Genomic DNA, 9,071 nt, shown 5'->3' with positions numbered 1-9,071 from the left:
TTTTTTTTATTTTAGTATGTATGAGATCATTTATCAATATTACCTATTGCCCACAACTGTGTGGCAGATTGTAATATCTATCAATAAATAAATCTAATTAACAGTTTTGAAAAAAAAAAAAAAAATTTTTACATAACATGAGATTCAAAAGACATCTTCATTAAGAGGATAAAATATGTCATTTAAACCTAATACACTAATGTAACATTACATTTTAAGGAAGAATACAGATCAATTTACTGTGTCCGTGCAAAAAAAAAGGGTTTTGGACCAAACCCTTTATACAATGTGACAAAAAATAAAGTATTTAAAGAATGGGAAATCGAAAATGGCCGAGAGCATCCCATCTCTTCCAATCCCATTCCATAAAATTAATATGTATACAGTTTAGTAATATTTTTTTAAACTGTTATTGTCAGAAAAATAATTAATATTAGTTTTTTGTTTCTGAAGAGACACTCAAAATTGAATTTAATGATAATTATTATTTAATTAAAGAGAATAATAAATATTTTTTGTTTGTAATCCATATCCTTCAGAGTCATTAGAAACAGTCGTGTGATGCACTGCACCAGATATTCTGTTCGATGTTTATCTTCAATAATTATTTTATAAAAAAATGATTTGTTTTACAGTTTTATTTATTTCGAATCTTATTAAAACGTGCTCTGGTGGTTCAGTGGCATAAAATGTAAACAAAAATATATTACTTTAATTTTTTGGAGACAAATTTTCTTAGAAAAACTGATAGTTTTCGAAATAAAACAAACAAAAAGATTTGCAAAATTTGTCATTCATTTTTTTTAGAGTTTTCGCAAAATCAGAAAATAGCGAATTCTTGGTCAATGACCCAAAATAATGGGAGTGGCCAAAAATTGCAACTAATACAACAAAACCTCTCCTCTGTTTGCCTTTTTTTCTTCTAGTTTAACTATAGTGACTACGTGGTCACAACAAACATACCCATTCTCTAAACGAAACCTTTACTGTATACTGTAATATTTCTTAAGTGATATGATCTTAAGGTGCCTCTACAAGTTTGTCAAATAATGACAAGTTCGTGCATGCGTGAGCGTGTGGATGGGTTACTTGGATTGGCACATACAACAAACTGGCCTGAATTTATTACTTCCAACCTGTCGGTTGTTGGGCGCAAATCAAAGGGCGCCTGTGCTGCATCCTCATGTTTGTTTTCACTTTGCATTGTTTTGAACTACAAACAGAGTATTTATGCTCTCCGTGTTTTAATTAATTAAAGAATTTTCCCAACCTTTAAAATTCTATCGATTCGGTGTAAATACATTGTTTCAAATCTTGTTAATTAACTTTAGCAGTTTATTTTTGAATTATCATTGCAAAAATTTATTTTTATGCAGATGATATGTCTAGGTAATTAAAAAAAAAATTTGTTATAAAAATTCTAAAACGAAGGTTAAATTTACAGTTTTATTAGAATTTTTATAATCTACAACTTACCTTGCTGACATTTACGGTTCGTTTTATTTCTCTTATCTATATTTTATTTTTATTTTCTTATTATAATACTGAACATTGAGAACTGAATGTAATAGCTAAAAAAATTGAAACAAGTGTGTGGATACAGATGTTTGTTGCTTTCTTTGTTTACCAAGCATTTGTACAAGTCTTGGATTTGCGGCAAGTGACAAACATTAACATCCAGCATTAAACTGTATAAAGTCGAATATAAGAAGTATCATTAGAAAAGATTTTTATTAAAGCATCAATGTGGACGTGATCATATCTGCCTGTCCTCTCCCCTAATAAATTTTTGAATGGCTTCAGTTCCATGAAATTTTATTTTTGTAAGTCATAAATCTAATTATCTCGGAAAAATATCTGTACCATTCAACCTAAAAAAAATTAACAACTAAGTTTTTTATTTTGAACTGATATAATGGATGAGAATAATGGATGTGGGTAGTATTGGATTGTCCACAAAAAATAGGTGTTTTAAAATATTTTTACCTACTTTAAAAGACGATATTAGAATAGGTAAAAAACACCATTTAAGGCAAGACGGCATTCGCATGCATCTCACATTCGTCGAGTCAGTGAGAACTGGTATGATCGGCCATAGGTTGAAAGACGTGTACCTTAGTACATCGCAATGGATTCTGTCAAATGGCTGTGCACAGGTCCGAAAGTCATTATTTTTGAGAAGTTCCATAGAAAATAATTATTTTTTATGGTATGATATTTTTTGTAAATATTTTTCTATCGACATTTTTTTTTATTCTGGTTAAAATAGAGTATTTATTATATTAAAAACGTTTTATAAAATAAAATACCAACATTTAAGAAAAATATCCCTTTAACACCTAACAAATTATCAAGGAAAACAGGCCTTTGCGATCGCGGCCAAGACAATATCCTATTTTTTAAAACAATTTTCTTGAATTTCATCATGTCTATTGAAAAAAAAAAATTGTATTAAATCATATGTATATTCTCGTCCATATAGGGTTTAAATATTTTAATTTTTTCAGTTACAATATATATAGGTGATAGTAAATAGTAAAAAACCGTTTTTGACCCTGATTTCATGTATATGAGATATACTAATTTTTGAACTCTGGCAGTTGAGCCAGAATCTCTGCCTATGCTCCCTGATGAAGACCAAAAATTCAGCAATAATGACCCAATATTGACACTTGGAAAACATATATTTAAATACAATAAAATTCCAATTTCTGAGCTCCAGGTGTGTAAGTAATGGCCTCCGCTCTAAATTTTACTAATTCTTTCAGTTAAGTATTTTAATTTAATTTTCGTTGTTTAAAGTAGGCACTAAAAATTCAAATTTCCCCGTATTCGGTTTTCTATATATTGGTTGGGATGAAACTCCCTACTCCTCCCTTAGTGACGTCTCTGTGCAAATATCTGAGCAAATATTAGCTAATAATCTTTTATAATGAATAAAATATACATATTATAATGCTGTATTTATTTTTTTTTCATTTTTATCCTCAATTTGGTCATTATTTATAAGTTATTTTGGCAAAACGGTTAGTATATTTTTTTAAAGATAATTTTCATGTGTTATATCATATCCATTTGAAAATAAAATTATACAAATCTCATTATTTTTATTACTCCTCTTTGGAGAGTTGAAATATTTAAATTATTGAACAGATTTATCGAAATATGAAAGTAAAGAAAGGGGTGCTGTCAAACAGGAAACAAAAAATAGTGATCAACTATTTATTTGCTGACGTATCGCACCATTTTGTAGAGCTTCATCAATTTCGTCGAGTAGAAAAATGTGGAAGGAGTCGATACCTGATGAAGCTCTACATAGTAGGAAGAAACGTCGGAAAATAATTAGTTGTTAACTATTTTTTGTTTCCTGCTTGACCGCGCCCCCGATCTGATTCATATTTATATTTCACATTTAATCTCTCTAGCGTTTTTGGATTTAAAAAAAATCATTTATCTATTATGAATGTTGGTACATATTCCTTAAAAAAAACAAAAAACTTTTTTTTAAAATGTATTTATTGACATTTACAACTGTATATAAATACGACAAGTAAATTTGAAGTAAGATCATAATGATATGATACAGCATGTTGAGAAACTACCCAGTAGTAGAACTCTAAAATCATTTAGAGGTCTACTACTGTAGACTTACCTGTCTAAAAACAATATAAGGTCACTAGGCCATCTTCTTTTCAGGCGCCTCAGAGGATTTCCAGGAATGGAAGAGGAAGCGAAGTTAGAAACTAGTGGGCTTGGGTGGTTAGGGAGTTTATAATGGAAGGAATGATATCGGATTCGGGCTAGATCGGTTACATAAGAAACATTTAGGTCTTTATGGATGGTTTTATTAGTAACAATATAAGGAGCGTTGAGGATTTTGGATTGTAAGGATTGGATACCAGAGGAATTCGAAGGTTTATTATTGTCATGTAGATCAGTGTAATGAGTTGGAATTTTAGACCGTTTGTCTAGTAAGTACTGTAATAGATGGGGGAAAAAAAAAACTTAATAGGCAAAAAATTTGACACTAAATCATTTTATGAGCCATGCCTTTGACAGTGGTGTAGCATGGGCATCCCATTATTAGGAATTTAAATTTAAGAGACTACAATACAGCAATTCCAGATAACTTTTTGCCAGGAAGAAAACAAAAAAGAAACAGTCATGAAATGAATTGGTTTAAATTTTTATAAGATATTAATATTATTTATTGTGAAATTTTACCGCCCCCTAAAAGTGGCTGCCCTGGGCGGGCTTCCCCTCCCTCCCTCCCCCTCTCCACACTACGATATGCCCCTGACCTTTAAAAACACCTAAGTCTTAATGATACCTAATCTGTGTTATCTTGAAAATTGTAATATACGTGCTAGAAAATATAATATTAATTTATTTATTATCATTTCTGAGAAAGTAGCCATTTCCGGATATTTATGATTTTAATCACTATTTCAGTTCATGATAGAAATAATAAATAATTGTCCTTAAAATATGCCAAAACATAAAGCTGGGCGAATATGCGCAGCTGAACGAGGACTGAACCTAAGGAATGTTTATTGATCCCAGGGCGGTGTTTATTTTGTCATTATGAGAGAGAGGAACCAAACAATGGCTCATTGTTTAGCCTAAAACGGACACAGAAAACCGTTCGGCTGTCTCAAACAATCCGTGCTCCTCAGGTCCCAAACAGGCCGTCCTATTTTGAGTGCTACCACGGACTGTTTGTCCAGTCCCAACTCAAACACCGCAGCAGGAAGTTGTCTGCTGCCTGTTTACACCGCTACAAATTGAATGATGGCGGTAATAAGATACCCCGCAGCGCTAAAACAAAGCCTTCACCATCGCTCTTCAACGTATAATCCAATAGGTCTTACCAATCGGTCACTGAAAAGAAAGAGTATCAACTTTTTATGATTCTAAAATTGTTATTGTTATTTAAAGTATCTGTAGTCAAAGCCAGTCTGAGAATAGTATGTGTTAATCATACTATCAATTGGGACTATTTAAATATAACTTACACTTTTTGTTTAGTTTAACTAAATCATCTAAATCGATAATAGTAATATTAAAGAATAGATAGCGTCGTTTAGCGTACTGTTTACATACATATATCCAATACATACATTCTATCCTTAAATAGACAATTTTGATTCGAACTTAACGTTATAGGCGTCAAAGAACAAATTGGGTAATTAAATATATACATATATTTATATACCCAATTTGTTCCTTGATGTATAAAAAGTAGTGAGGAACAAAATTGTTGGTTTAAGGACAAAAAGTTAGTCCATTTCCTGCATCAGTATAATGCTTCTCTATCTTACATATTAGGAAGTAACAATATATTTAGGCGCATGAAACTTGTTAAATGATAAATGCATAAGTGCTCCTGGCGGATTTTCTGAGCAACTTGTTTAGTAACCTTTCCTTCCAAAACTTCAGGTTATTGTTTACTTATAAGTTTTGATTACAATAATTTATTACAACATGCCTAAAATAAGTGAAAAGTAGAAGTGTAAAAGTTTGGCTACTGATTATATTTTAAAGTCCAAAACACAAAACAAAAGAAAAAAAAAAACACAAACTATGAGTAAGTAACCTAACACAACAAATAAAATGGTGACAAGCTCAGCTGGTCTGTTTCGTGACGTCATTCTCCCTTTAACAGACTCTCAGCCATGATACATGTATCGTTTTAACTTGGTAAAAGAAGGAAATATTTCCCCATTTAACATGTTTAACTAATAATCATGAATACCCCTATAATATACTGTGATGGTAGTAAGGCCAAAGGGAAAAATGTAGTTCTCAGTATATTATAGTTTACAAATGTTTGAAGCATGGTAATTTATTTTTCAATATATTGCTTACATATCATAAAACAAATAAATCAATAACAGCACTGAATCTGACTTTTTTGACTAGAGACATTAATCAAGTTTAAAACCTTTTGGAAGCTAGAAAAAACATAATAAAACATTTATAGAGATGTAAACATTAATTAATAAATAATAAACTTTAATTTAGTTTTTCATTTTATGGTATTGCCATTCCCATCTATTCTGAACACGAGTGTTCAAGGCACATAAATAGAATATTATTTTATATTGCGTATAAAAAATTTGGTAGACATCGAATCAATATCAAGGAAGCCTAATGTAACTTTTGGTTTGAAGAGTAATAAACCGTTCATACCTCTGAGAATTTCAGGCTCGTGGAAACCTTTCTCCTTATTTTTTATAATGGTACGTAATAATGAAAGTGGACGAAAAGAATGATTTTCAGTTGGTATCAGTTGATGCTTAGTTATTTGTGGCTAGTGGTTATTTAATGAATTATATATATATATATATATATATATATAAAATTACAAAAAAAAATTATTTTATTTTGCCGTGAATTTTTTTTCGTAATCCACCTGACATTATTTCCGAGAATTACAACTTGAATGAAACTATTAAACTTTATTAAATATAGTTCAATTAATGTTTTATGTAATTGTTTAAAAATTAGTAATGATGAATCATAAGATTTAGTAAATCTTAAAAAAGATTCACTGCCTCTTAAATTTCCTTTCATTGAACCGGTTAGAATCATAATAAAAAAGATGAGGCCTACATAAATCCTCCAACATTTCTGTCAATGTTTTGGGCATTATCTCTGTCTGTCAAGCAAGGAATACATTTTGAGTTCATTATTCAGCCTAAATACTTGACTAAGTTTTTTTTAAGAATTATTAATATTGATCATTTTATAGGTTACCCTCAAAAAACTATCTGGACTAATTCTGTAATAATTTTTTGGCCAGTATTAATAAAATAGAAATATCATATTCATAAAACGTTTTTTTAAAATCTAGGTTAAAAACGTTTATAATATTTGTTGCATTTATAATACATTGTTGAACTTTTTCAGCTTAAATTATTGTCGAGTTGAACAATATATAACATAAAACGAGCGGATTGAATAAATATATATGTTTTTCTCAATAAAAATTTTTTGAGGTTAAGAAACTTCCAATTTGGATGTCATTTATTTTAAATTAGTTTTTAAACCTCAAAAATTTTTTATTGAAATTGCCTTACCAGACTTCCTAAAAATAATATCCAGAATATATGTTTTTTTTTTTTATTTTGCGAAGTAAATAGTGAAAAACTTTCATTAAAAACAACTGTTATCGAGTTCAATACTGTCCTTACAAATTTGTAAATAAAAGCAGCTTATCAAGTCTACCGTAGTTCAAACATTTAGCCTACTCAGATAACTAAGTTAAATATGTGTAATGGGAGGATATTAACTGTTTCAAAAACGTCTGTTTCCTGTGATATTGTGTAACATGAACATTGGTGTGCATTAATGGTCCGCCTTTTAATTAAGTTCTTATTTTATTTAAATGAATTAGTTTTTATGTTGATAAAAACAAAGCAATAAATTTAAAAAAATATGAATTTTCATTAATATTAATATTGATATAACCTCTATCAACCTATTTATTATGTACTATTGTTTCGAACAACAAAACTCCTTGATTTGACACTTTTGGCCAAGGGAAATTCTCTCTAATAGTTGGAAGCTCCTATTATAATTCTCAAAACATGAAATGCTAATAATCGATTTTACTTATAATAACTTTTCCCGAATTGAGGCATAGATACGTGAAACAGAGTAATTCTAAATTTTGACGTTATTGAGAAAAATCAAAATAATGCATAATTGAGGTGATTGTTTTTTTAAAACAATTATTTTTGGAAAAGAAGCCAATAAACTATAAAACTAAAAAAAAAGCCTAAAAATGGATTTTAAAAATATTGTTTAATTTTTTTAAATAAAAATTTTTGAAAAATTGGATTTATTGAGGACTCATTTCAATCTGTGGGGAAAGAAAAAAAATCATGAATATTAATATATTTTATTATTTATCATTTATATAACCATGTGAAAATGAAATATTTAAAAACAATGATTTTTTTTGCAATTCCTCGAGGTGTATTTTTTAATTAAAAAAACACCAAAAAACCTCCTAATTTTCGTTGTTTCGAAAAACGAATAGAAGAAATTAACGTAAAAGATATGATCATAAAAAAATAATTACTATTTTATTAAACAAATAAACTGCTTACTTATTATAAAAAATTAAAAATTAGTAAACTTACTTCCAATATTTTTCAAAATTATTCTCGTCGCCTTCATCGGCAAATATTGTACCATTCAAGACCAAATTATACAATATACAGTTCAAGCCATTCAAGACCAAATTATTCCACCAGAAGTAACGTATTTTGGCAATAACTATCTTCAGATTGGATTATATTTGTTTGGTTTAGGATAAAACATAATAACTCACATCTGCATTAAGATGTTATTTCTCGTATTTATTTCAATTGGAATATTTTGTTTTCCATTGACCTGACTGAGGTCACTGGTTATATCTCTCGTATAAGAGATGATGTTTTAGTGATTTCAAAACACTTTCCAATTTGCCCTCTACATCATAAATGCCCAAAATATGATCGTAGGTAACATTTAGTTGGCTGGTAATGAAGAGTTCCGAGGATCATCCTCCGAAGAACTGTTACTTGGTGTCTAATGCTTAAAAAAAAAAAAAGGCATATTGTTTCAGAGGAAACCCGCGGGAAGTTGGATTCTCTGAACGCGGTATTTTCATCTAAATATTCCCCTGAATAATGTTGGGTATACTTTATAATTGTTTGCTTTAAAATTGTTACTAACCAACTAATACATACATATACATTATTTATAATTTTATTTTAATTATAAAAGGTTATATACATTTATAAACATTATTTACACCCCTAAACACGTTACCCTCCTCTCGGCTACGCCATAGTCGGGTAAAATGTATGATTTTATAGCCATGATGATATAGCCATATACTCGGCAAGCATGAATGCAGACAAGGCCATGGACCAGGCCGCCGCAGCGGCCCAACTCATCGCTAACAAACTACGAGACATAAACATTCATATCAATCCACAAAAAACAGACGCCATCACCTTCTCATACAAGAAAACTCTCAACAGAGCACCTAAACTCAACGAACAGACAATACAAAC

The sequence above is a fragment of the Halyomorpha halys genome, unplaced genomic scaffold, assembly GCF_000696795.3.
Source record: "Halyomorpha halys isolate HHAL.00 unplaced genomic scaffold, Hhal_1.1 Scaffold1047.1, whole genome shotgun sequence".
Lineage (NCBI taxonomy): Eukaryota > Metazoa > Arthropoda > Insecta > Hemiptera > Pentatomidae > Halyomorpha > Halyomorpha halys.
Note: the sequence above shows the minus strand (reverse complement) of the source record.